Below are 27,320 nucleotides of genomic sequence, written 5' to 3' on the forward strand. Positions count from 1 at the left end.
CAAAAAAGCACTTGGACACTCCACAGAGCTTTTGGCAAAATACTTTGTGAACTGATGAAACCAAAGTTTAATTGTTTGGGAGTAAGACACATCGTCATGTGTGGAGGAAAAATGGAACAGCTTACCAACATCAACACCTCATCCCCACTGTGAAGCATGGTGGAAGGAGCATCATGATTTGGGGCTGTTTGTTGCCTCAGGGCCTGGACAATTTGCAAACATTAATGGAGGAATGAATTCAAAAATTTATCAGGATATTTTGCAGGAAAATTAGATGCTGTCTGTCAGACGGTTGAAGTTAAAAAGAGGATGGATGCAGCAACAAGACAATACCAAAGCACGGAAGTAAATCAACTTCAGAATGGTTTCAGAAGAACAAAATACAAGTTCTGGAGTGGCCAAGTCAAAGTCCTAACTTGAAACCCATTGAGATGCTGCACCATGACCTAAATACAGCGATTCATGGCAGACATTCCAGGAATCTGACTGAACTACAGCAGTTTTTTAGAGAACAATGGGCCAAGATTAGTCCTGATCCATGTGCCACACTGATCTGCAGTTACAGGCAGTGTCTGGTTGAAGTGATTGCTGCCAAAGGAGGGGGGGAGCACAAAATATTAAATTTGATGCCTCACTTACTTATTTCCCCCCCTCTTCTCATTGTTTGCATACTATCATTAAAATATGAAAATACACCCAAACATTTATAGGTTTAGTAAAAGAAGACTTTTCATCTGTGCGATTTTGACAAAGATCAGATCACATTTGATGGCGATTTTATGCAGAAATGTGAAAAATTCCAAAATGTTCAGATACTTTTTTATGCCACTGTACTCTTTCACTGCCATTGACAGTTATAGACACCTCATCTATTTGATATGAGAGGAGTGGCTGTGAATGTTCATATTTCAGTGCCATTGACGGCGGTAGACATCCAATCGATTTTGACTGGGCGGGGCGAATGAACGTGTGTTAAAAAAAAAAAAAAAAAAAAAAAGAGGAACAAAAAATGTGTGTACACTGTCCCCCTTCACACCTGCATTGTGCACGTGAGAGTCGAGCACAGAGTTCACCTTCACAGTTCATTTCCAAGAAGCTACACGCAATTTTCACATTCTTGGGAGGTCATTCGTCAATGTTGCATTTAAATATTATTTTTCATTGTCTTCTACCATACATCATTACTGTTTAAACTCAGTTTTCTTATGTCATTCCGAAGTTAGCCCTTATCCAAGCCCATCTATTACAATAAAAGATTAATAAAGTAATACCTAATGGTGCCTGCATCTCTTATTTATGCCATTTTTCTAACTAGATTTCAATGACAGCTCAGTTTGTTGGGCCAAGCTCTGTTTATTTATTGATTCTTACTGCACTGCAGGGCCTCTTTTGCGTCATTTATTTTAATATGTTTTGGTAAAGAATCAGAAAGACATAGAACTATATAATTTGAAGTATTTCAAACCAAAAAAAAAAGTTCATGAAGTTTGCATGACAAGTTATACTTTAATGCACCTTAGTGTAATAATTAAGACATTAGGGTCAACACTGCTGCTGTCAGCATCAAATCTGACTCATCCCAGATGACTTTTCAGAGCACTATTAGCTCTCATCATCTGCTAACTAAAAAAATCTCTGGAGAAGGTCAGATATAATAAGCGTTCAAGTTTTTTCTTTGATAGCGCACCAAGAACGACAGTCAGCGGGTGGAACACTAAACTTGCAGTTGATCAAAAGCTTTTCACTAGAAAGACAATATTGATCTGAGATGAGACACGGTAGAACTCTCAAATGTACACTTTCCGTTTTTAAGGGAAGAGAAAAACGAGAAACTAAAAGCTCTTCTATTTTTTATGTCCTAGTACAGGGGTCCCCAACCGCCGGGCCGCGGACCGGTACCGGTCCGTGACGCATTTGGTACCGAGCCGCAAAAGAAATAATGATTTATTAAGGACTGCATAATGGCCTGTGCCCCTTAACACACCAGTATCCCTTTCTACTCTATATACAGTGGGGCAAATATGTATTTAGGCAACCACTAACAGTCATTCTAGAGTGGGGGGTAATTATTTCTGGGAAGAAATGTGATGCGCCTTCCCTACGTCAGACATTGTCATCCTGTAGTTTTACTACAGGATGGAATGTCGTCATAGAAATCCATTGACTGGACTGCTAGCAGTACATCTTGTTTTGTATATCTATGTGTGCTTGTCCTCGATGATAATGTCTGACGTAGGGAAGGCGCATCACATTTGTTCCCAGAAATAATTAGCCCCCACACTAGAATGAATGAAAAACAGACGTCTTTGGACAGATTTTTTACGGGGAAAGGGGCACCTGACGAGCCAAAGGATACACGAACTGCAAAGGAGTGGATTCGTGACCCGTTTATGAATAAAACGAGTGATTCAAGCATGTCTGTGCAACTGGAGGATCAATTTGTATCACAAATGACGGCGACCTTAATCGTACATTTGATACAACAACTCTACCGAGGTTCTGGTTTAAAGTCATTCCGGAATATCCTGACGTTGCGAGGAGAGCATTAAAAACCGTGCTACAATTTCCAACATCGTATCTTTGTGAAGCGGGCTTTCTCACTCTCCAATCACACTTGATGGGACCAACTCGTCTCAACGAAACAAGCTCAGGCCTCCCACTGATTCAGCGGGTGAGTTATTTTTTCCCTGCACTTAACACAACGGGGCTAAAAGCAAATGTTATTTTTATATTTGCTGTATTTTTCTGCTGCACATTGCCAGTGTTCTGACAAATTGTCCATGCGCGTGACGTTAAAAATGGCCGCAAATGCAGCGATTCAAAAGTAAACACTACAAACTTTCTTTAAAGAAAGGAATATTAACTTACGTTTGCTATGTTAGCTGCACACAACTGCACGCAGCTCTCTCACTTAATGACTTTGCCGTGTCGTTAAGCGTTGATTTACGCCATTTTCGTGTTGCACATGTATGTTTATGATGTAAATAGTTTTTTAGCACCGTTGGATAACATTGAGAGTCCGACTGAATATAAAAGAGGGCTTTTTGACCGCCACAAAAGCTTTGGGAGGAAAATTTTATAAGGGTGCAAAATTTGACGGAACACCGGTCCGTGAAAAAAAAAAGACCCAAATCACACTGGTCCATGGTGCAAAAAAGTTTGGGGACCCCTGTCCTAGTAGAGTTGGAGGTTTAGATTTTTAAACAATACTGTATTATGGATATTTCCTCTCTAATTGTTTGTGACGTCGTCTGCACATTTGCCGATCAGCAGTACTACAGGACCAGGGGTCGCGTTAACCGAATATTTTCCGTCGTTGACCGGTTTTTTAAAACGGTGACGGAAAAAAACTGAAGTCCGTCCGTCATTTTGACAGGTTGCAATTCACACCCCAGACCACAGGGTGGCGAGTGAGCATATTAATTAGCTATTGTCTCTCTTAATGCATGACGTCGTTGGCTATTCTGTCAGAATATTGTAGCGTCACCGGGGTCCGGCGGCGGCACCGTGATTGACACATCAACGCGAGGTTCTTATTGGTGCACCCGGTGTGCCAGCACGTCATCCAATTGGTGGACTAGATTGCCACCTGTGCATAGACAAGTTTCCGAGGTACTTCCGGTTTACTTCCTTATGTCTTCCTTCCCCTTCCGTTTCCGCCTGTTTACCATTGAAGTCAATGGCGATGGAATCGAAGTTGGAAGGTCTTTATACAAGATCCCGGGAATGTTATTTTGATGTAGGCGGGTGGAGAACCAAGCCAAGGCCTCCATGCTTCGTACCATGTCGATTTCCAAACCATGGGTGCTCGTACTCGTCATACAGGAGGGAGGGAAGGAGATGTACAAAACTGACAGCTCCTGCAGTCATGCCCCCGCTATTATGGAAGGTAATGTGCTCTAAAAACGAAACCTAAAATCTGGCGCATGAAACGACTTGTTGCCTTTGCTATTGATATTACGATGATGATTGTAATTACGAAGTTTAATCATTTTTACTACAACTACCTTCTGCTACTGCTGCTAGCTGCCTGTTGCTAATCGTGTTTGAATGCACCGCATAAATCCAAGTGCTACAAGTTTTTATTCATTTGTTTACAGCTGGGAAACGCTAAAAAGGGAAGACAACTTGACTTGTACGTTGATGGACATATATCGAACATATATCGTTTGCGTTCCACAATGATGATGACAGCTCGACTCCCGGGAGAGGCCGAGAGAAAGGCAGGAATTGTGACAGACGGTGGTTCGCCGAGATCGCCGTGATCCAACTACGAACTTGTGAACGGCAGCATCTTTAAATATGTGCTATTGGAGCTGGAATTACCGAGGACGGGAAAAAAGCACATCTAAATGCCGCCGAGGGCCTCCGTGATGTCGCTATTTGTTCAAGAGGCTCCGGAGCTCTGCGGTCTGATATCACATTCTCGTATGCTATTTTTGTAATACTTTTATAAATGTGATTTATTGACCTGTTTTGGAGTGCACCAATCGTTTTAAATAAAACAAGAAATGGAATCATGTCAAAATGTTTTATTGCGATCAATGCCTGCAATAAAAAAAGAATGACATACTATTTGTGTTTATATCATATGTACATAACCTTGTAGCATTTCCTTGTAACAGAACAATCCATGTCAGCCCTTCTGCAGTCGGCAAATGTAATATAACTTGTAATTTCACCACATTTTGGTCACTAATGGCCGTAGTATCAATCTATTCCTCACGTTAACACAGGCTGACCGTTGTTAATAATTTTGTCCACGAATGATCAACGAAGTGACACGAACTGCCATCCAATCTCATCTTCGTGCTGAATCAATTTTTGAAAATTCCATGGGTTGCTCTGGCTTGATTTCGTAGTTTTATTGTCGTCAATACACTGCTAATACACTGCTACGTCAACCGGACCGGAAGTGCGAAGCAGACATTTTCCAAGATGGCGGCGCCCATATTTCGCTCAGGAAACTTGTCTATAGACCCCAATCACATAACGTCACAACTCCGCCCCCCTGACTGGAGCCGCCATATTGTCCGTCAGCTCGTCGTGTTTACACATTACCGCTACGTACATGCCTCCTATTACGGCGTGTTTTTCTGCTCGTTAACATTAATGATCAAAATGGTGAAGGCGTGTGTGGCGGTAGGTTGCAGTAACAGAGAAGATAGACGGAGAGACTTAAAGTTCTACCGTATTCTGAGAGACCTGAAGAGGAGAGCAAGATGGACTGCTGTAATTCGACAAGAAATCTGGGCACCAAACAATCACCACAGACTATGTAGTAGTCATTTTATATCTGGTAAGATGCATTTAATATATATTTAGAAGATTTTGGGCTGACAACCACAATTAAGATCATTGTGTGACGTTGGTGATTGGGGTCTATATAGTTGCCTCTTTTTCTTTGGGAGTGGAGTTGTTGTTTTGTTGGTGTTGTTGGCGGTAAGCAGAGTAAAAAGAGGGAGAAAAATACGACTTCCGTATCTAATTTTTCGCCGCCAAGCAAGCGTTACAATATTGATTAAAATGAATGAAAACTAAATACTATTGAATATGTCATCATTGTCATTTTAAAAATTTAAGTGACTGGTAAAAATAGATTATGACCGGATTTTTATGACCCTGTCATTCAAAATGACAGACAACGAAAATGTCTAGCGCAACCTCTGTACAGGACGGATGCGTAACTCAGGCCATTGACGGCAATAGAGGACCATCCCATTTCAAGTGGGAGGGGGTGGCCGACCCCTATTTCAATTGATTGGATGTCTACTAGTGCAAAGCTAATTTAGGGTTCTTTCACACTAGACCAAGTGGGTCCAGTTGGAGAGCTACCTTGCAGCATTACTTGCAAATGAGTTTCTGAAAAAGTTCAGCTTCACACTGTGCCAACCGAACCTTCCAAGTAGCATCACGTGGACGAAAGGCACACTCATTGATTGGACCAATGGAAAAGGAAATACCTGACTCCTGGGAGCGAAGAAAGCGTGGCGCATCACAGTGTGGTGCTGTGATGCTGCACGTAATTGTGCATAGCATTATTTTTACATGTTAAACTGCATATAGTTTTCCATTTTTTAAAAATTACTCTTTTATTTTGCAATGCTAACATAAACGTGCATCTGTATGTATCGATTTTTTGTCGAATGACTGTTTTGTGAAGCAGTTTGTATGCATGTAAGTTCGAATTAAAAACAAAACAAAACAAAAAATGTAATGTAGCATAGCATACCAAGTCGCCACTCGGCCAGCGGAGGGATCGCTCCCTCCCGACTCAATGCCGTGCGAACTGGAGAATATAAAATATGCATAGGGGAAAATTAAACCACAAAAGGGTACCTCAAATCACGTAGGTATGCATTTGGTCTCACTTTCATGACTTTGTGATCTGTGAATTTATCGCCACTTCCAGGAGAGCAAGACACATGGTACGTTAAGCAACAGCATGCAAAACACAATCGCTACATTAGAACCTGATTCTGTGTATCAAATGCAACTGCTTAGTGCGGCAAAACAACACTTGGCCGGAGCTAACTGTCTGTCATCTTGCCATCAATGATTTTGAATAGCTTCTCAGGATGCTCTGCGTGTGTACCGTCACGGCCTAGAGCATCACAGCTCTACGCTGACCGAGGACCAGGATTTTTGAGTGGACCAGAGTTCGGTTGTTTGGTCCGAATATGAGTTCGGATGCGCGTTCGCATTTACAAAACAAAGCGGACTATCTGAGAAAAAGGACTCTGGTCCGTTTAAAACGGAGCAAACAGTGCTTGTGTAAATGCGCCCTTAGATTCACAGCAAAAGGATGAAAACAGCCACATATTCAGACATCCATCATCATCTATGGCACTGAGTTAATGATGGTATTAAATGAGCAAAATTTACACTGTCTGCTAATGACAACTAGTGACTAATTTAATTAGGAGATGCAATTTTCGGAGCAATTGCTTGGGGTTGCTATGCCCTGCTGGCCGGTAACTTTCTCCTCAATTCCCATTTGAATGAACAGATATTGATTCCATTGATGAAACTGACTAATGAATCAATCATTTGGCATTGACTGACATAGCCGCTAAAGGCATTGAAAAACAGTAAAAACAGGAGCAACGCAAAATAAACAGGGAAACTGCCAAAGTTGTGTTTGCGATTTTTTTTGGTTGCATTTTTCGTGAAAACAGTGAGGGAAAACAAAAAAACAAAAGAAAGGTGATTAAAAAAAAAAAAAAAAAAATCAAAAAACGCGAAAACCACGATAATCTCAAAAACCACAAAAACCCGCCAAAAAATGGAAAACCAAAAATATCAAAAATTTTCCCCTTGGAAAACAATAGTAATGTTTTTTGACCAAATTTTATCAGAACTGCTTTTTTTTTGTAAAAAAACAAAAAAACAAAAAAAAATAATTGCATGGTTTACCTTGCTCTCCTGATTTTCTTTCTTTTAGAAGTGAATAATGGGAATGGCACAAAAAATGTCAGACTACTTAATTTTAGAAATTTTAGGTTTTGCCATTGAAAACATATGGGGCTTTTTTTGTCGAACAAACCTGATTATTCACGCAACTATTAACTTTGGGGTCAAGTCGAAAGGGCGCTTGTTGAAGTTGGAAGTGTCATTCAGTCAAATCGCATTGCCATAAGTGGACGTGAAAAAAATATAAAAACAGTAATACTGTCTATGTGGGGAGCTTTGCTCTGCGGATATTTTATCCAACAGGAATAATCTTTTACATTCCAAATTCCAAAATACGGGAAGGCACAAATATATATGCCTCCTATTCAAAGACGTCCAATCATGTATTTGCTTTTTTCGAAAAACTCAACTGTACATCATCCACAAGGATGAGTGCATTTTTATTTTTAGACTGAAGGAGTGGTTGCACACTCCTGGGACCTTGTGGAGATTGCCAGCTGCATGCTGTGACTACATGCAAGTTGGTGTGAGCCTAGTGAGGATCACCTGCTGCTTTTTGATGTTCTACTCCACCTCTGCCTCATACACAGACACATCATGATCAGGTCTAATAAATCCTTCAACTAATCTGTGATCATTTGTCCGGCATGCTGTCAATTTTGGTAGTCCTGATATATGATTTTAACAGCGTTGTTTGTTAGTTATTGTATTTTCTCAAGGAAAATATTGAAAAATAATTGAAGTAGGGCTGTCAAACGATTAAAATTTTTAACCGAGTTAATCACAGCTTAAAAATTAATTAATCATAATTAATCGCAATTTAAACCATCTATAAAATATGCCATATTTTTCTGTAAATTATTGTTGGAATGGAAAGATAAGACACAAGACGGATATATACATTCAACACACTGTACATAAGTACTGTATTTGTTTATTATAACAATAAATCAACAAGGGGGCATTAACATTATTAACATTCTGTTAAAGGGATCCATGGATAGAAAGACTTGTAGTTCTTAAAAGATAAATGTTAGTACAAGTTATAGAAATTTTATATTAAAACCCCTGTTAATGTCTTCATTTGAATAAAATTTGTAAAATTTTCAATCAAAAAATAAACTAGTAGCTCGCCATTGTTGATGTCGCCGAGCGGTAACGTCACATGGGCTCCCTGCCGTTCTTCCACAGTGTCTTTAACTACGTAAGGTAGTGATTGAAATACACCACAAGGTGTCAATGGCGAGTTTTAAATTACTTAGAAATCAAGCCAATGAGTGTGTTTTGTCCCTCAACCGACGCCGTAGTTCCCTGTTTAATTGTTCATCCATTATACATCATTTGAGTGCTGGCTTCACAACGTACGAGACCTCTGATCGTTTGTAAATTGTGACTGAATATTGCCATCCAGTCTATTTGTCGAGCTAAACGACAGCTAAACGAAATGTTTGAATAGTTTGTCCAAAGTCTGAGCCTCATTAATACAGATAGAAGCACTTTTCTTTTTGTGAACATTATTTTTTTTGAGAGATAGGAATAATATTTTTGCTCTGTATTCTGTCCTCAATGTCTGTGAGTACACAAATTGACAGATAGCGAACAATACAAGCTCCAAAGAGGAATCAGACGTTGAGGCAAAGTTAAATGGGCTTTACTGTAGTCATCAATTCTCTTGACATGAGCACGTTTTCGATTATTGTAAAACTGAAAATAATAAACATTGTGTCAATAACTTGCACAAGTCACAAAGTAACACAAAGTATACACACACGTGTCCATTTGAGCAGTAGCACTAGCCAATTAGCTAACAAAGCAACAAATAATGTAACTACATTGCACCATATATGTAAACAAAATGAAATGTATATCACCAATAATTACACAATGCTCATGAATATATACAAAGAAAGAATGCAACTCACAAGCAACGCATGTATAAGACACAAACAGTGTGATGAGAATGTGAGAACTGCCACTGAATACTGGATGCAGACATTAGCTGGTCTGTATAGCACTGTATTTGTATGAGTTCGCGTTGACATATAATCACGTCAGCAGAGTGTGCTGAAACTCAAAAAAATCAGTCGCACCCAAGCGCCAGCAGAGGGCGACAAAACACCCAAAAACACAAGCAAGTAACAAGTGGACACGACACTGTGCTGTCATTGTAATCTATTTGAGCGGGGCATGTGCGTTAAATGCGTAAAATATTTTAACGTGATTAATTTAAAAAATAACTACCGCCCGTTAACGCGATAAATTTGACAGCTCTAAACTGAAGTATTGTTCTCTGTATAGTTCGATTACCTTGCTAACAGTTTCGGGTATCAACACGCAAACTGGTATTGGAGCAGTCACAGCTGTGTGAGACAAACCCTCATGTGATCTCTTAAAAACAGAGAAGACCTGATTGTCCAGAATGTGCGCTGAGGTGTGCATGAGGCAAGAGCCCAGTGGTCCGCTACTTTGGGCTAAACAAGAGTCGTGGGCCTATTTTAAAAAACTTCAAATTCAAATATTTTTAAAACCAAAGCTGGTACCAACATAAAACCAAAACTGGGACCTAACTTAGCCATATACGGGTCTCCATGAGCAGCGGCATAAAAAAATTCAAAGTCGTTCCCTTATAAAATCCCGATTAAATATTTTTTAGACAAGTATAACAAAAATTAAAATGACTATAAAATTCTCAGATTTTACACTAGATGCACAAAAATCACCAAATGCAGAGATTATCACCTATATTTTCAGGATCAATAGCAATATTTAACATATCGTATAAGTTTTTGACCAAAATAGCAACTTCATATTTTCTTATTTATTGCAAGTTTTCAACAGCTAATAAATGACTCAATTTAACATCAGAAACTTAATACAGGTACTTGAGGAAAACATGCAGAATCAATGATAAATAATATGTAAATAGATTAATAAATTCTATATACAATCACAATTTATTACAAAATAGCCCTTTATTATCATTATACAGTTATACAATTAAATTGTGGCGCATCCTTTTATAGTGCAGGATAAGTTGAATTCTCAAAAGTGGCGTGCAACTATGAAATCTAAATAAATATAAAATGTGTATACAGGCAGTGCAAATAATCGATGTGGTGTTACCAGGATGTGAGCCTCGTCTTTCAACAATCACATAACCTTTTTCTATGCCTGTCACCTCGACTCGAGAATCGAGACTTTTTAAATCCATATCTATAAAGAATTCAGGGGTTTGAGCATTTATTCACAAGAATTTTCAACGGAAAAAGCCTATTGTTTTGCTACGGTGGCCATGTTGGATTTTGTAGAGATTTTGTTAGATTTTATTTTAGACATTTGTGCATCCATATTAAAAAACAATCAGCTTTTACGTGTTTTATTTCATGTAATATTTCAACCTAATAACTTTCAGTGAAATACCATGGTCCTACACCAACCCCTATGCCGATGGCAACAAGCACATCTTCATCTACTTTGACCCCATGCACCTTTGGAAGAACATCTAAAGCAGCTTCCACAATAACGGCTGTGTGGTGCTGCCCAGGTGTCCTGGGGCTGAAGTCAGTGGCCAGCATTATTCACTTTATAAAAAAAGATGAATCAAAACACCTGTCTTTGTAAAACAAACCTGTTTTTAGGAGCCTGAGAGGATGAGGACAGCCCGATTCTCGAGTCAGAGGGTGCTGGCCAGGTGGGAGAACAACAAGTCTGTCAAGGCCGGCTACAAGTTGACCCAGAAGGTGCTGGTGCGCTCTTCGATTGAGAAGCAGAGCGTCGGGCTCATCATGGCGGTCGTCAACCCCAACACGCACGGGCAAGGATGAGCACAGGGACACACAGAGCCGACATCCTGGAGATGTTCCAGAGGACAAGGGAGACCTGGAGACGGGCCGGGTGGTCCTCAAGTGGCCATATCTCCCCATGAACCACATGGCATCCTTTGGAATGTCGCTGTGAGACTCCCTGATGTGCAGGAAGCACAAGAGCACCTGCTAGAGTTCCTGGCGGTCCTCTTAAACTGTTTTGGTGCAAACTTCAAGGATGTGACTTCAGAAGCGAGGAAGAACAAGGTCTTGGAGTGGCCGGCTGGCAGGAAAAGGAGCAGAGTCGAGGAGGGCAGAAAGGAGACGGCGAGGAACAGGGACTTGTACAAGTCGAGGTGACAGGCATAGAAAAAGGTTATGTGATTGTTGAAAGATGAGGCTCACATCCTGGTAACACCACATCAATTATTTGCACTGCCTGAATTATAGGACTATCTCATACGCATTTCATATTTATGTTTATTTAGATTTCATACTTGCACGTCACTTTTGAGATTTTAACTTATCCTGCACTGTAAAGGAATGTTCCACAATTTCATTGTATAACTGTATAATGATAATAAAGGGCTATTCTATTCTATAATCATAGGCGGAGTTTGACTTTTGGGGCGGGGGGGGGGCACCATGTTGATGACCCCGAAACGCAGTGTCAGCAATAAAATAAACTTACAAGATTATTTATAATAATAAGTTGAGTTCTTGAGGGGAATTCTAAATCAGGCTGCTGAGGCAACTTTTCGCCAAGATAGTCATCCATTGAATATGGTACGCCCGCTGGTGTCGTGCCAATGTAGTTACCCCAGTCAAAAACTGTATCCCCTGGGCAGAGCCATATGGAGGTAGATTTGTGTCTTTATTATTCAATCAAAAAACTGTTGCTTTCAAACAAACAAAAAAATGTTGCTTCAATCAAAATATATATTTTCATCCCAAAAAAAGTCGCTTCAATTAAAAAAAAAAAGAAAAAGTGTTTGCAAAAATAAATTTGAAACTCAAAAAAAAAAAAAAAAAAAAAAAGCATGTGAAAGCTATTTTTCGTTGACTGATTTTTTATTTTTTATTTTTTTGATTAAAGTTTTTTTTTTTTTTTTTTGATTGAAGCAACTTTTTTGATTGAATTAATGTTGATTTGTGTTTGGGCCACATTTTGGCTAGGACGTTTTTGTATTTTTATTCAATCAAAAAATAAGTTGCTTAAAAAAATATATTTTCAAAAAGAAAAATCACTTCAATCAAAAAATAAAATTTCAATCGTTGATAACATTTTTGAATGCGAAAACATATTTGAGATTGAAAAATGCATTTGCATTTAAACACTCAATTTTTCATTAAAAAAGTTTTCTTTAATTTAAGCAATCCTTTTCGTGTTTGGGCCATATTATGGGTAGGAAAAGAAAAAAATCATTTGAAAAATAAAATTGCCCTCTCATTTTTTATTTTTTTTTAAATTATATGCAAAGCAAATGACCATTTAAGGTGTTAGTCACATGATCTGTTCCAAAAATAATTTTGACCCATTATAAAATTTTTTTTTTTTTTGTTCATTTCACTCATTTTGGTTGAAGTTTTATTGCTTTACAACTTTTATGTATATAAGAAAGTCAATTTCATGCAATGACACTTTTTGGCCACCAGAGGGGGCCGCCCCCCCCGGCCCCCCTTTAAAATCCGCTTATGTCTAAAATAAGCTGTGCATTTTTTCCTCAAGTATTAAGTTCCGGTGTTTAGTTGATTTATTAGCTGTTAAAAACTTGCAGTAAATTAAAAAAAAAAAAATGTTTGCTATTTTGGTCAAAAGCTTATATATGTTAGATATTGCTATCGATCCTGAAAATATAGGCGATTACCTCTGCATTTGGGGATTTTTGTGCATCTAGTGTAAAATCTGAGAATTTTACAGCCATTTAAGTTTTGTTATACTTACATAAAAATTAATTAGTTGGGATTTTATAAGGGAACGACTTGGATTTTTTTCATGCCGCTGCTCATGGAGACTCATATATGGCGAAGGTAGGTGGCTATTTTGGTTTTAAGTCGGTAGTAGCTTTGGTTTTGGAAAATAGGCCCCCTACGGATCGACCCCGTTTCCCGTGTCATGTCAATAGGTTATGAAGTCTGTGGCTTCACCTTCGTTAATATTTTTCTAATAATTTTATGAATGTGATTTATTGACCTGTTTTGCACATGCACCAATCGTATCAAATAAAACAAGAAATGGAATCATGTTCCATATTTAGGGGGTATTTAGCCATTTGAAGTTTCACTTCATATTTGTATTCAAGTAAAATACAGATACACAAAAAAGTACTTACAGTAAGTACAGTAATGAAATTAATATACTTTCTTACATTCCACCACTGGCGGGGGATCACTACAGTAATTTATTTGTGTACCCGACCTACTGCCCATAGCTATCTGGGATAGGCTCCATCCCCATTGCGACCCACGTGATGATAAGCAAAATGGAAGATAAAAGTTATAAAACTTATTTCACCACTGCAGGACTTCTACAACAAATATAGGGGAATCCATTACCACATTGGATTTTGAATAATGTCCCTCAGGTTGATCATCTTGAACTTGCCACTCTTTGGATAGCATACTGTATTTTTTTTTCCTTTTCTGTTTTCTACCCCTTGTGGCTACGACTGACATGCGTTTAATTATTTATTTATTTAAAAAAGCAATTAACTCCAACCAGACAAGTTCCTTCCCCTTTGATGAAATTAAGTTTGTGTGGATTAATTAAATTCTCTCAGCAATATCTCAAACTCTTTGACGCTGACTTGATGTAGGTATGCTTCTTAAACACGGCGTGGTAATCCTCCACCACTGACGGCAAATAAAATCACATTTTAAGCAGCACTCAAAGCTAAAATAAAATGTCTAGTACTACTTAGATGTGTTTGGCCAAAGGTGCCATCTGTAATTCTGACAATGTTCTCAGTTACAACAATAAAAAAGCAAAATGGTTGCCTGGAGAAGTAAATCAGGATTACACCTCAGGATGCAGATTTTTCATTGTGTTCCCCTACCAACAAGTGCAAATGTGATTATCTGGTGCCAGATGAATTAATTCCCAGTGATAGGGATTGAATTTAAGGCAGCGTGCCCCAAACACGCTTACAAATGTACGGTCTTTATGCATTGTTGTCGCAGTCTCTGGGATGGAACCCAACACGAGATGACTTTCCAAACAGATACAGTACGTAGGTAACTTATGCTATACGTATTAGATAGATGGTCCAATCATGTAGTTCTTTACATACTTCCGCCATGAGTTTAAATGAGTTTGTCCCTAGTAGACAACGTACAATCCATTTGTACTGGAGGGTCTGGCAGCCCAGGCTTCCCAGTTCAAATGTATTGGATGTCTACTGGTTACCAACTCATTTAAACTAGAGAATGCAATTTCTGGAGAAACTCTGGGGATGGTTTCTTCTGCTATTCTGTAGCTTTTCACAACCCCCACTTGAATTGAGAGATATATCCACACTGATGTACCTTTAGCATTGGCAGTTATAGACGTCTTTGAAATCTGAAACCTGGGTACAAACTGTGAAAAACGTTTTTCGGTTTTCCCCATTTTTGGGCGTTTTATGCATTTTTATTCATAAAAACACTGCGAAAAAAAAACAAAACAAAAAACACGACAAATTGAAGGAAAAAAATAATAACATTAAAATATTTAATAATAATAATTTTTATTTGAAGGCGCCTTTCTGGCACTCAAGGTTGCCGTACAATCATTTAAAAAACAATTAGACAAATTAAACAGGTGAGTTTTGAGTTTCGATTGAAAAAGGGGGAGTGAGTGTGTTCCTGAGGTTGGGTGGTAGTGAATTCCAAAGTTTATATCAAAATTTGCTCAATAGAAAAGAATGTTTTTACTTTTTTTTTTTTTCTCAAAATGTAGAAGAGCCTACATTGCCTAAACAAAATATTGATTTTGTTCGCCTTGATTTCCTTTAGTTTTTTTTTTTTTTTTCAAATGAATGATGTGAATTGCACAAAAAATGTTGCGCGAGATACATTTTGAAATTTGTAATTTAAACTGTTTTTACCATTGATCAACTCGGGTATCCAATGTTTGGCATTGATGGTTAGGGATCTTTGAAAACCAGGTGATAACTGGTGAAAAACCTTTTTCGTTTTCCCCCATTTTTTTGGTGTTTTTCGCATTTTTATTTATCAAAAAACATACAAATTATGAAAAGAAACAACAACAAAAATGTAAAACCCTGACCAAAAAAAATAACCATGAAATATTCAATGTTTTTATCAAAATTTGCTCAATAGAAAAGATTTTTTTTTTTTTTTCAAAATTAAAAAAAAAAGCCTTACATTGCCTAAACAAAATATTGATCTTGTTCACCTTGATTTCCTTTAGTTATTTGCATATGAATACACAATTACATTTTTAAATCGGTATTTTAAACTGTTTTTACCATTGATTAACTACTAGGGTATCTATTGTATGGCATTGATGGTTAGGGGTCTTTGAAAACCAGGTGGCAACTGAAAAATGTTTTAGTGGCTATCTCCCATTTTTGTAAAAAAAAAAAAAAAAAAAAAAAAAAAAACTAAACAAAACAAATCATGCAAAACCGTGACAAACCGGAAAACCACAATAACCCACAGAAAATAGAAAAAAAAACAATACAATGCAGTTTTTTGTAAAATTTTTACTATAGGAAAATATATATTTTTAAAATTTGGGCAAAACCATACATCTTCACTGAAGTCTTTATACTGGTAATTCCCCGTTTTGCCTTCATGTCTTGATTTATTTATTTTTCAAGCACAGGTATTAAGCACAGTGCTTTATATGCTGCTTGGTTTTGTTATACTTGCATCATACTTACCGGGCTCATTTTCAGTTGCAGTTACAAATCAGGAGCAGATCATGAACTGAATGAATTCAAATTTATTTTGCATCTCATAGGTGCAGATAACATTCGAAATGCTCTATAGAATCTATAATGTGTGTTATCGCTCTGTAAGGGCTATTTTCACACATGCACTGTACAACAGTGCCTCAACTCAGCATTAGAGTTTATGAATTTAGAATCCACACAAACATTAGAATGAGGCCGTACGAACATAAAGTAAACATAAATCTACAGGGTTTCTTGCACAACGGCGATGTAATGTCCTTCTGAGCCTATGTGCGAATTAGAAATATAATTTACCTCAAACTCACAGCTAGTATGGCAAGGTGCTGTAGATATTTCCATTATTCAACTGGTACACAGCGGGGAGAATATCAGAGGGTGCAAATGAAATGGAAGCTGCTCAGATGATGTTTTGGTCAGAAGTTTCAGGGTTTCAAAGTTTTAAAATATATCATACAAGAAAATGCTCCAAAACCTCATGTTCATGCAACTACCAAGTATAATCAACACTGTAACTGGCTCGAATACACACCACCATCAACAACAATTAGACTCGTGTTAGATAATTTGTGGGAGCAACAGTTAAATAAACTGTTTTTGTTGTTACTGTTTTCCCCTTATAATGTATTCATTATGGATGGTTAACAAGTTAAAAAGAAAAAAAAAAAAAAAACACATTTTTATGGCAGGTTTTTCTCCAAACACGCATTTGTCAGTGTGCAATTTTCTGGTACACCGACTAAATGATAGACATAGTAGGTCAGTTGATGGGTACTGAAATAAATCCGATTAGATAAGAAAATTCCATCCCAAAAAATAAATAAAAATAAATAAAATGCTTTGATTAAAAAATGTGGGTTTACAAAATTCACCCACGTTTTTTGTTGTAGTTTTTTATTTTATTTTAGCCAAAGTTACCGTAATTTTCGGACTTAAAGGGGGAGTTCAGAATTTTTGACATCAGGCTTAATCTTCGAGTTATGGGGGGTTATTTAGTCAGTGGAGTTGATTTCAAAATACTCCGTATCGTTTGTTAGTCTTCTATTATTTTTCAGGGCTCCGGAGTGGCTATGCTAATGCAAGTCAATATGGCCAATTAGCATACTAATAAAAAAAAACATGCACGCAGGAGAATCATCGATGGCGCATGCAATCAATAGTGTTGGCTAGGTTTTCAGGATAAAGTTTGTTAAAACTTACCATTGCATGTCAATAACTGCAGTAAGAACAGCAACATTAGTAACTCAGTTGCTTTGCAGAGAAGCGAACAAACTGGCTGGGCAAGCTGAGCGGAGGGATCTCACATTGGTCTTTTCACCGCTTCTTTTTTTTTTTTTTTTTTGTGGCAACGAAGCGACTTCCCGCCCCCCAAAATGCAGGGTAGAATTGGAGCTGAACAGTTTTCAGGAACTCAATAAATTGTTGCACGTGAACACCAAGACTTTTTACCACTTCTCAAAAAAGGTGTTCTTGAAACTTTTTTCTTCGTAGACAAGACCAACTGGAAAAAAAACGGGCAGCTATCAATGAGGTAAGTGGATTCCTGCATGCTTTATTTTGCCACTGGGCGAATATTCGTATCCTCTAAGCTTAGTTCTACTTCAGGAAAGCAGCTATACCATCTCAACAGTAATGCATTGTGCGCGTAAAAGCATTGTCAATATAAAAAGCAGTAGCAGTATGGCAATTATTTACAAGAATGTGCCTAAATCATCATGCAATATGTCAAAAATGAAAAACATTACAAAACTCTGACATAGGCAAATGTGTTGAACATAACTTCATGTATTATTTCATGTATTTCCATTGCCGGTGATGGTCACCTAAGAGCAGGGGTCCACAACCTTTTTTGCACCACGGACCGGTGTGATTTGGATCTTTTTTTCACGGACCCGTGTTCTGTCAAGTTTTGCACCCTTATAAAATTTTGCTCCCAAAGCTTTTGTGGTGGTGAAAAAAAGCCCTCTTTTATATTCAGTTGGACTCTCAATGTTATCCAATGGTGCTAAAAAACTATTTACATCATAAACATACATGTGCAACACGGAAATGGCGTAAATTAATGCTTAACGACACGGCGAAGTCGTTAAGTGAGAGGGCTACGTGCAGTTGTTGTGTGCACCAAACATGGCAAACGTAAGTTAATATTCCTTTCTTTAAAGAGAGTTAGTAGTGTGCACTTTGGAATCGCTGCATTTGCGGTCCTTTTTAACGTTACGCGCATGCCAACTTTGTCAGAACACCGGCAATGTGCGCCAGAAAAATACAGCAAATATAAAATAGCATTTGTTTTTAACCCCGTCGTGTTAAGTGCAGGGAAAAATACAACTCGCCCGCTGAATCAGTGGGAGGCCTGAGTTTGTTTCGTTGAGACGAGATGGTCCCGAGATGGGAGCGTGAGAGAAGCTAGCATCACAAGTACACGATGTTGGAAATTGTCACACAGTTTTCAGCGCGCTCGTAGCGATGTCAAGATATTCCAAAATGACTTTAATCCAGAACTTCGGTAGAGTTGTTGTCTCAAATGTACGTTTAAGGTCGCCGTCATTTGCGATCTCTACAAGCTGATATTCCTGTTGCACAGACATGCTAATATCACTCGGTTTATTCACATACGGGTCACGAATTCACTCCTTCGCAGTTCGTGGGTCTTTAGTGATTGGGAAGTAGCATACATTTTGTTTTCTTCGAGGTTGTAGGCACATCTTCTGGCTCGTCAGGTTCCCTTTTCCCCGTAAAAAGTCTGTCCAAAGACGTTTGTTTTTCAGTCATTCTAGTGTAAGGGCTAATTATTTCCGGGAAGAAATGTGATTGGCGACGACCTACGTCATACGTTGTTATCGAGTCCAAGCGCGCATAGATATACAAAACGAGATTTAGTGCTAACAGCCCAATCAATGCATTTCTATGACGACCTTCAATCCTGTAGTTGTATATCTACTGTAGAGTAGACAGGGTTATTGGTGTGTTAAGCGCACAGGCCAAAGTCAATCGGCCAGAATGCAGTCGTTAATAAATTATTTATTATTTCTGTGCGGCCCGGTACCAAATGCGCCACGGACCGGTACCGGTCCGCGGCCCGGTTGTTGGGGACCCCTGCCTTAGAGCACTTGATTTAAAAACTTGAAGTTACGTAATTTGCGGACTATAAGCCACTACTTTTTTCCCCTCATTTTGAATCCTGCTGCATCTAGTAGAGTGCTGCTTGTTGGGAATATTGAAATTGTGTCCAAGCTAGAGTTCTGTAACTTTTTGAAATTATGTATATACTTTTGATCTATCACATGATGATTTTGGCACTTTCTTTTTTAATCACCGTGTATTATGGTTTTCTTGTTTTAGGCAACTCCGATTGGTGGCATATAGGGTTGTTCTTGATGTGATGAGTGAGCGTTGAAAGGCAAACATCTGGGAAGAGGCCAGCGACGTGTTCTTCCATCGTGTGTCGTCTCCTGCATCCGTGACAAGTGCACTACTGTCAGTGGGAACTACAATGGTTTTAGGGAAACTGAAGATGCTCTGCAATTGTTCTAAGTAAAACTCCTACATACCCAGAAACTTTTGATCTGTTAAACCTTCACATTTCACAAATAAGACAATATGTGTGTTTTTTTTTATTATAGTACATTCAATAATATCTATTAAAAAAAAAAAAAGGAAAATGTCAGCCGACTTATTTTTAAAATCTACTGACATGTAAAATGACTTTTTCTTTATCAGGCCTTTTGATGCCTGCAATGGTTTGGGGAATTGTAGTTGGAGGCTTGAAATAAAAGTCTGGATCAGCAAACTTCACTGATGAATCCTGCAGTCTTTCCAGGACATGCACCACCAAATTCTGTCAGAATGTCTGCGTTGTTGGCTCGTAACTCCTCCAGGCAACCCATCTTTTTGTTTGCTTTGGAAACTCCAAGCTGTATCTCAAAGTCCCTAATAGAGTAAATTTGATTGAGATATGTACACATAAGAAGGGTAGGGTGCAAATGTTATTGGGACAAATGTTGATAGAGCCTACCATCAGCATTCCTCGTTTGCTGGCGCCCTTGCCTTCATGGAGTTGAAAACAAAGTGGAGCCTCTTCTGGGTGTACCTTCAGCATCTCCAGGTCACCTAGAGATCACAGTAAAAAGTAGCTTGTTAGATTTGTCATGATAATATACCTGTGTTGTAGACACAATCGCACCACAGAATAAGGTAAACCCTAATATCTAAAAACACTTTTCCAGGATTGTTGTGTTCAGCAAAAAAGTTTTAGAATTTATTGATTTTTTAAATCATGTTTAGGAGCGTTGTTCAACGCTTTCCCAAAGACCAACTTGGAGATTACTAGGTTTATTCCTTTATTTATTACAAGCTAGGTAGGTGTCACTTATCTAAGGACATGGAAACGTAAAAGTGATCACTCAACGTATTTTCTTCTCAATTTTTCATGAAAGTGATAAAGTATTCCAATATCCCCCAGTTCACTCACAATCCTTACTATAAATAACCCTTCAATAACTGATTGCGTGAGGTGTCTGGGGCGAATAGTGAAGGATAAAAAAAAATATTGTATGATTGAAATATTACTTATTTACATACTACCGACTAGTCCCAATGAGGAAGAATCAGAGTATGTGTCTGTGTGTGTGGTTGTGCAAAAAACGGTGGTTGCTCACGCACATAACCTACGAACCATTCGTAAACCAAATCCCAACCCAAAGTGGAATGATTTACTGCATTTGGGATGGTGATCTGGAAGTTGAATGTACTGTTCCCCTTGTGTGTGTGAGTGAACACAACTGCATTCAAAATGAATACAGGAGTCGGGAGGTAGCGTCCGAGCTCCAGGTGCTTTATTGTGCTGCACTGTCGCATCCAAAAATTAATCAGAGTGAAAAGACGATGCTTTCGAAGGTGCAAACAACACAACCAGCGCTCACCAAACAACGAACTGACGAAAATACTACAAAAATGGCCGCCGCAGTACTTCCTTCCTGTCAAACGGCTGTTAAAATAATAGCACGAAGGAAAAATGCACTTCGTGAGATATTGGACAGAACATTGACCATTGTTTTCAATTTAAAAACTTGAACCATAAATATGCATGGTGTTAGTTACAAGCCTCACCAACGCGAGCTGCGATGTTGAGGTGTGCATGCGATACACTTTCATATATGAAAATAATTCTTGACCTGTTTATCAGAAGCTCTTGAAGATGTTTGGACAGTCGAAGGCACAGCATTTGGTTTCAGGAGAGGATACCGATGAAAATGCGCACTGCAAATACTCCAAAGCAGTACTTTTTCCACCGGTGTGTGTATGTCATATCCAGCAGAGTAACCACTTTTTATATAGTTCCTCGTTCTTCACAGGCAAGCGGTGGAAAATTTCCTTTGTCCATTTCTTCTGTATGTTTCCACAGCTTCTAAAACCACATTTCACCATCTTGACGTCCTTCCGTGAACACTCTGCATAGCAGACCGAGGTGAAGACGAGTGGCCATAGCACTACCCTCTATTGTGGTGCCATTACGCATATGGAAAAATAATCCCGCAGAATTAAATGAATTACGGCAGTTTGGTGAGACATTGTTTTGGCTGCAGGGGGTTTTTGAACATTGAGCTGCGTTTTGAATTTATTTGACTATGTTACAGTAGATCTGTGAATATCGGTTTTTATTAGCATGCTAATTGGCCATATTGACTTGCATTAGCATAATCACTGAGGAGCCCTGAAAATAATAAAAGACTAACAAACGATACGGAATTTTTTTCAATCAACTCCACTGACGAATTAACTCCCCCTTAACTCGAAGATTAAGCCTGATGTCAAAAATTCTGAACTTACCCTTTAAAGCCGCTACTTTTTACCTTCATTTTTAATTCTGCGGCCTCTAGTCCAGTGCGGCATATTTGTTGATTTATTTGGGCTAACAGGTAACACTTTATTTGACAGCGGTGTCATAAGACTGTCAGAAGACAGTCATATTTATGACATGACACTATCATGGGCATTACTGAATGTTTATGGCAGATGTCATTCGGCAAAATATGTCACTAACTCCATTTTATGTCCAACTCGGATCTTTTACATCCATTCAAAAGTGAGATAATTTGCCGGATAACACTAAATGACATCTGTTGTAACGTTGATTAATGCTCATAACAGTGTCATGTCATAATTATGATTGTCTAATGACAGCCTTGTGGCGCCACTGTCAAATAAAGTTTTACCAAATACCATAACTAGCAATTAATGGAACAACTGGAGCAGTAACTGAAGAAATTTTTAGCACAAGAGCATGAATTTTGATCGTTATTTACATCTGTAGCACTGCAATGCATGCTAGGTGGCATGCTGGACAACAAAAGTGTTGACAGCAGGTTGCCCCCCCCCCCCTCCAGGGAGCAGTGATGGCCAAATGAAGCTTCTTGAAGCAATGAAGTTTGATGCTTCAAGCTTCATGATGGTTCATTTAGTCTTATGACAGTCGTATTATGCCGCTGTGAAATATTTCCGGTTAATATCTTTTGGTCTAACTATCCAATAATACGGTGAGGACAGCTGGAGCTCATAGTCCAGTGTGGCCTATCTATGAACAAATGCCGCTTTCGTACCAGATTTGGTGGGTGGCGGCTAATAAAGAGGTGCATTTACAGTGCGAAAATTACTGTACTTGGACTTTCAGGCCTGTAAATAACCATCTATTTTTTTTGGTTCTTCTACCAGAAAAAGAAAGGTGAAATTTTTTAGTCTTCATTTGACCATTTAAATGCTGGAAATTGGAACGTTAAATGTAAAACTGCACTTTAACTTCAGATAATTGTTATTTGCCCAGACTGTTTTTCGACTGTTTTAATTTGAAATGCATTTAGTTATTATTTGCAGAGTACAGGTAGTCTCCGTGTTACGAACGAGTTTTGTTCCTACATTGGCAACGTAACCCGAAGTTCCATGTGAGTTGGATTTAACCCTTTAAGTACACCTAAATACCATGGGCGGAATTTGACGAAATTTTACACAGTTGCACTTCATGTGTCTGGGAGTGTTCCGAGACGGGTTTGAGATCTGTCGGCCTTCATCTGGCAGGGAAAATTCATTTGAAACTCAAAAAAAGAGCATAGAAAATGCCAAATTTCACTCTTTCACCCGATGAATGCCCTACTGCTCAATACATTCAGAGGTGGGGAGCAACACGTTAGATTTCCTCCGTTACATTTACTTGAGTAGCTTTTATGTAAAAGTGTACTTCTTAAAGTAGTTTTACTACACAATACTTTTACTTGAGTTGATTTGTAAAGAAGAAACACTATTCCTTCACTATTTTGGGCTAGAGAATTGTATTTTTAGAAAAAAATAATTTGTTAACGACCGCAATCTGGCCTGTGGCTCTTGACCAATCCGAGTAAAGATTTGCGTACGTCGCCCTCTAGTGGTTGGCCCCCATTACTAGTGCATTTGCACACCTATAGCAACTATGGGTGTGCCATCTTAGGCACCCAACGATTCGATTCGATTACGATTACGATTCATGGTGCTACGACTTGATTTTTGAACGATGATCGCGGTATTGACGATGCTCACGATTATCGCGATTATCGATGCATCGTACAGTACTGATTAATAAAGTAGCCAAACAAATTCATGTCCATTATTTATTTAAAATATCCTTATGATTCAACAGGAAAGATGGAAACATGCCCATACAACAAAAAGCTGCCCTTATGCTGCTTTTTTTTTTTTTTTTTACAAGAAAGTGCAAAAACTAGGGCTGTTGAACGATTAAAAATTTTAATCGAGTTAATTACAGTTTAAAAATTAATTAATCGCAATTCAAACCATCTATAAAATATGCCATATTTTTCTGTAAATTATTGTTGGAATGGAAAGACACAAGATGGATATATACATTCAACATACGGTAAATAAGTACTGTATTTGTTTATTATAACAATAAATCAACAAGATGGCATTAACATTATTAACATTCTGTTAAAGCAATCCATGGATAGAAAGACTTGTAGTTCTTCAAAGATAAATGTTAGTACAAGATATAGAAGTTTTATATTAAAAAATTATATATATATGTATATATAAAATTATATTTACACAATGCTCATGGGTGCTGAAGCCCATAAAATCATTCGCACCCAAGCGCCAGCAGAGGGCAATAAAACTCCAAAAAACACAAGTAACAAGTGGACATTGCACTGTGCTGTCATTTTAATTTGTTTGAGCGGGGCAGGTGCGTTAATTGCGTCAAATATTTTAACGTGATTAATTTAAAAAATTAATTACCACCCGTTAACGTGATAATTTTGACAGCACTAGCAAAAACATTAACCATTTTAAAGGGACTACTTATTTCTCTCAACAATACAATAAAATTTACACTGGTGGAATGAATTCCACATTTCTGGACACAAACAAAGTGTCTTTAGAAATAAGACTTCTTTTAACCAATATATTTTGTTTTCACAGTATTACAGGTGGAAATCACAACTGCTCTTGACACCACCTCACACACACTCATTACAGCGCGCGCAATTTCTTCTCTCCCTCTCTCTCCCGCAACAACAGAGTTCTGTACTGTTTCGCATGCTTGTAGTGTTACCGCTGTGCTTAATCATGGTTTTGCACGTTCTGCATATAAAATACACGTTAGAGAATTGGCTAATCAGCTTAGCGCTCGGCGCTAACTATTATCATCTCAAAAACAACAACAATAAAGGCTAAACAGTACAAGCAGGTTCATGTAGTCACCTCTTATTGACGTACACAGGTCTTATCAACACACTCAGGACATTTTTCAATTGAAAGGCCTTAAAACTACTGCTGGACAGTAGGAAAGACAAGGAGCAACGAACTCTCTTCCCCTCTCGCTCTAACTTGCGCACAAAAGCGCGACAGGCTGGTACTTGCCTGTCGCATACACAAATTTATTTTCCAGTCTTTTAAAAAGGAGAAAATCTCTCTCCCAGTAACTGGGAGCATCCATCATAATGTTGTGCATTCGTCCGTTAACAGTGTCCGGTCGGCGGACATGTCTGGAATTTCGTTCGGCAATGACCGCCTGTCAAAGTTATGAGTGAAAATCACCGTTTTTGAACCTTTATGAATCGTAATAGAATCATCACGTGTCGAATCGCGATGCATGTAATAATCGATATTTTGGAACTCCTCTAATAGCAACCCAGCGTCAGTCAATGTAAACAGTAACGTTTGCTGTTGTTGGCTGTGGGCAACGATGTCTTTGAACAGCTTCTTTACTGGTAAAAGACCACCTGCTGAACCAGAAGAGGGGCCTATAAACAAGTCCATTCTGCATAAATATGTGGCTAAAAGCTAGCAAATGAGGCAGCAAAAGTGAATGCACTCATACCTCGTGGCAAACCGTATTGCTCAAGCCAGGAAACCTTTCACAATTGGAGAATAACTTGTTATGACCAAGGATATTTGCCTTGAAGTTTTAGGAGAGGCCAATGTTAGAAAAGATCAATTCAGCGTACGGTGAGTTACATTTTCCCTGCCCTTAATGTTAGTTTTTTAGCCCTGTCATGTTTTTTTATTATTACTGTCATTTTCTGCCACACTTGGCCGGTCCGTGAAAAAATGGCCCATATCACACCAGTCCATGGAGCAAAAAAGGTTGGGGACCACTGGCTATAGTACAGTATAGTAATAACAGTTCATAAATATGGAGTTTTGCTGAGAAATAAATACCGGTATATACCATTATTTAAAAAAACAACAACAAACAAACAAAATCAGAAAGCAGTTACTCACAATGTTATTCTTTTCAACTAATACTTTTTTCTGCTGGTACTTGAGTAATTATTTAGAAGTAATTCGACTCGAGTAAATTTTTTGGGCTACTCTACGCACTTCTAGATTAGTCCATCCAACATACTGGCCAGGCCATACTGACAGTTATGCCCAGTATATAGTACACACGCACAAAAAAATGGGGGTTGAGGGGCTTGAGACTACTTTGCGGTTTTTCACTTTACGCATAACTTAAAATTTTGGCAATCTTAGGTTGGAGTTCTATACATGCATAGTTGAAATTACCACAATTCTGAAAGGAGTGCTTCTCATTATTAAAAGAATGCTGATTTGCATCAAAGTTCATTGTTTTGCATTGTTCAATTTTTGGTCCTCGTGAAACCCTACAAACTAACAAGCAGAGATGTAACAAGTAAAAAATGACCTTAGCAGGAGCAGCAGCAGCTATAAAGTAAGGTCTGCAGCTCTTTAATTAGCCTTTTGTACAAAACAATGCACTTTTTAGAGGCCTTTATACAATACATCGCCTCGGTCTTCGCTACTGCTTTCATTAATGCCCATTCAACACACACAGTGTCCGAGGATCAATACCTCTTCACCTTGTAGGTGTTGAAGCTAGATTAATGCACCTCCAAGGGTCATCTCAAAGTGCTTGAGCTCACTTTTTTGTAATTGTAAACCACTGAATTCGAAATATGAACCATTTGCTTTCTAGTACTTCAATGTAGGCCCACACACTGCTGGCGGTAATTACATAAAAGCTATTTGTTATTGTCTTGTTTGGTTATATGTTTTCTTGTATAGCATATAAAAATACAATATATGTAAAATTTAAAAAAAGGTCATTTCAATGAACTAACCCCAAAAACAAATCTCAGTTCAAATGGACTGAATTGAGGATGGCAACTAATGAACGCTTACATTCTAAAAAAAGCATGAAAAAGTTGTGCTCGAGACCACACTATCCGAGAGCAGATCTGGCTTGACAAGTTGAGACCAGAACTTACCAAAAACCAAGCAAAGACCAAAGACTTTTGGACGTCGAAACCAAGAACAACGACTCGGTTAAAAAAAAAAAAAGTCATGGAAATCAAGACAAGACCAAGACTTTTGGAAGTGGAGACTGAGACCAGGAATTGACAAAGACCAGAACTTACTAAAAACTGGCAGACGTGACCAAGGCAAGAGAAACACCGAGATGAGATCAATGCCATAAAAGTACATTTACTTTTTTTTTTTTTTTCGGATACTTCCGGATACTATCACAGGTTGCCAGAAATTTGCTGTTACAGTAAATTTGATTCTGCACTATTCTTGGTAATGGGTATTTTTGCATGGTCCATGTTACTTCATTGCTCCATTGATGCCAATAGATATCCAATTTGGACTGGTAGTGTTATTCATTCACCCCTCATAATTC

General features: G+C 38.3%; 1 protein-coding gene across 2 annotated transcripts in view; it reads right to left on the reverse strand.

The window, feature by feature from the left end:
• Positions 1–17,456: 17,456 nt before the first annotated feature.
• LOC130905963 (myosin light chain 4-like) overlaps positions 17,457–27,320 on the reverse strand; it is a 44,237-nt gene continuing 34,373 nt past the window's right edge. For both annotated transcript variants that reach the window (XR_009061180.1, XR_009061179.1), the window contains exons 3-4: positions 20,148–20,242; positions 17,457–20,062 (exon numbers count right to left, since the gene is read on the reverse strand). The gene's annotated coding sequence lies outside the window, so the exon portion shown is untranslated. The remainder of the gene's footprint in view (positions 20,063–20,147; positions 20,243–27,320) is intronic.

The sequence above is a fragment of the Corythoichthys intestinalis genome, chromosome 17 (assembly GCF_030265065.1).
Source record: "Corythoichthys intestinalis isolate RoL2023-P3 chromosome 17, ASM3026506v1, whole genome shotgun sequence".
NCBI classification, from domain to species: Eukaryota; Metazoa; Chordata; class Actinopteri; order Syngnathiformes; family Syngnathidae; genus Corythoichthys; species Corythoichthys intestinalis.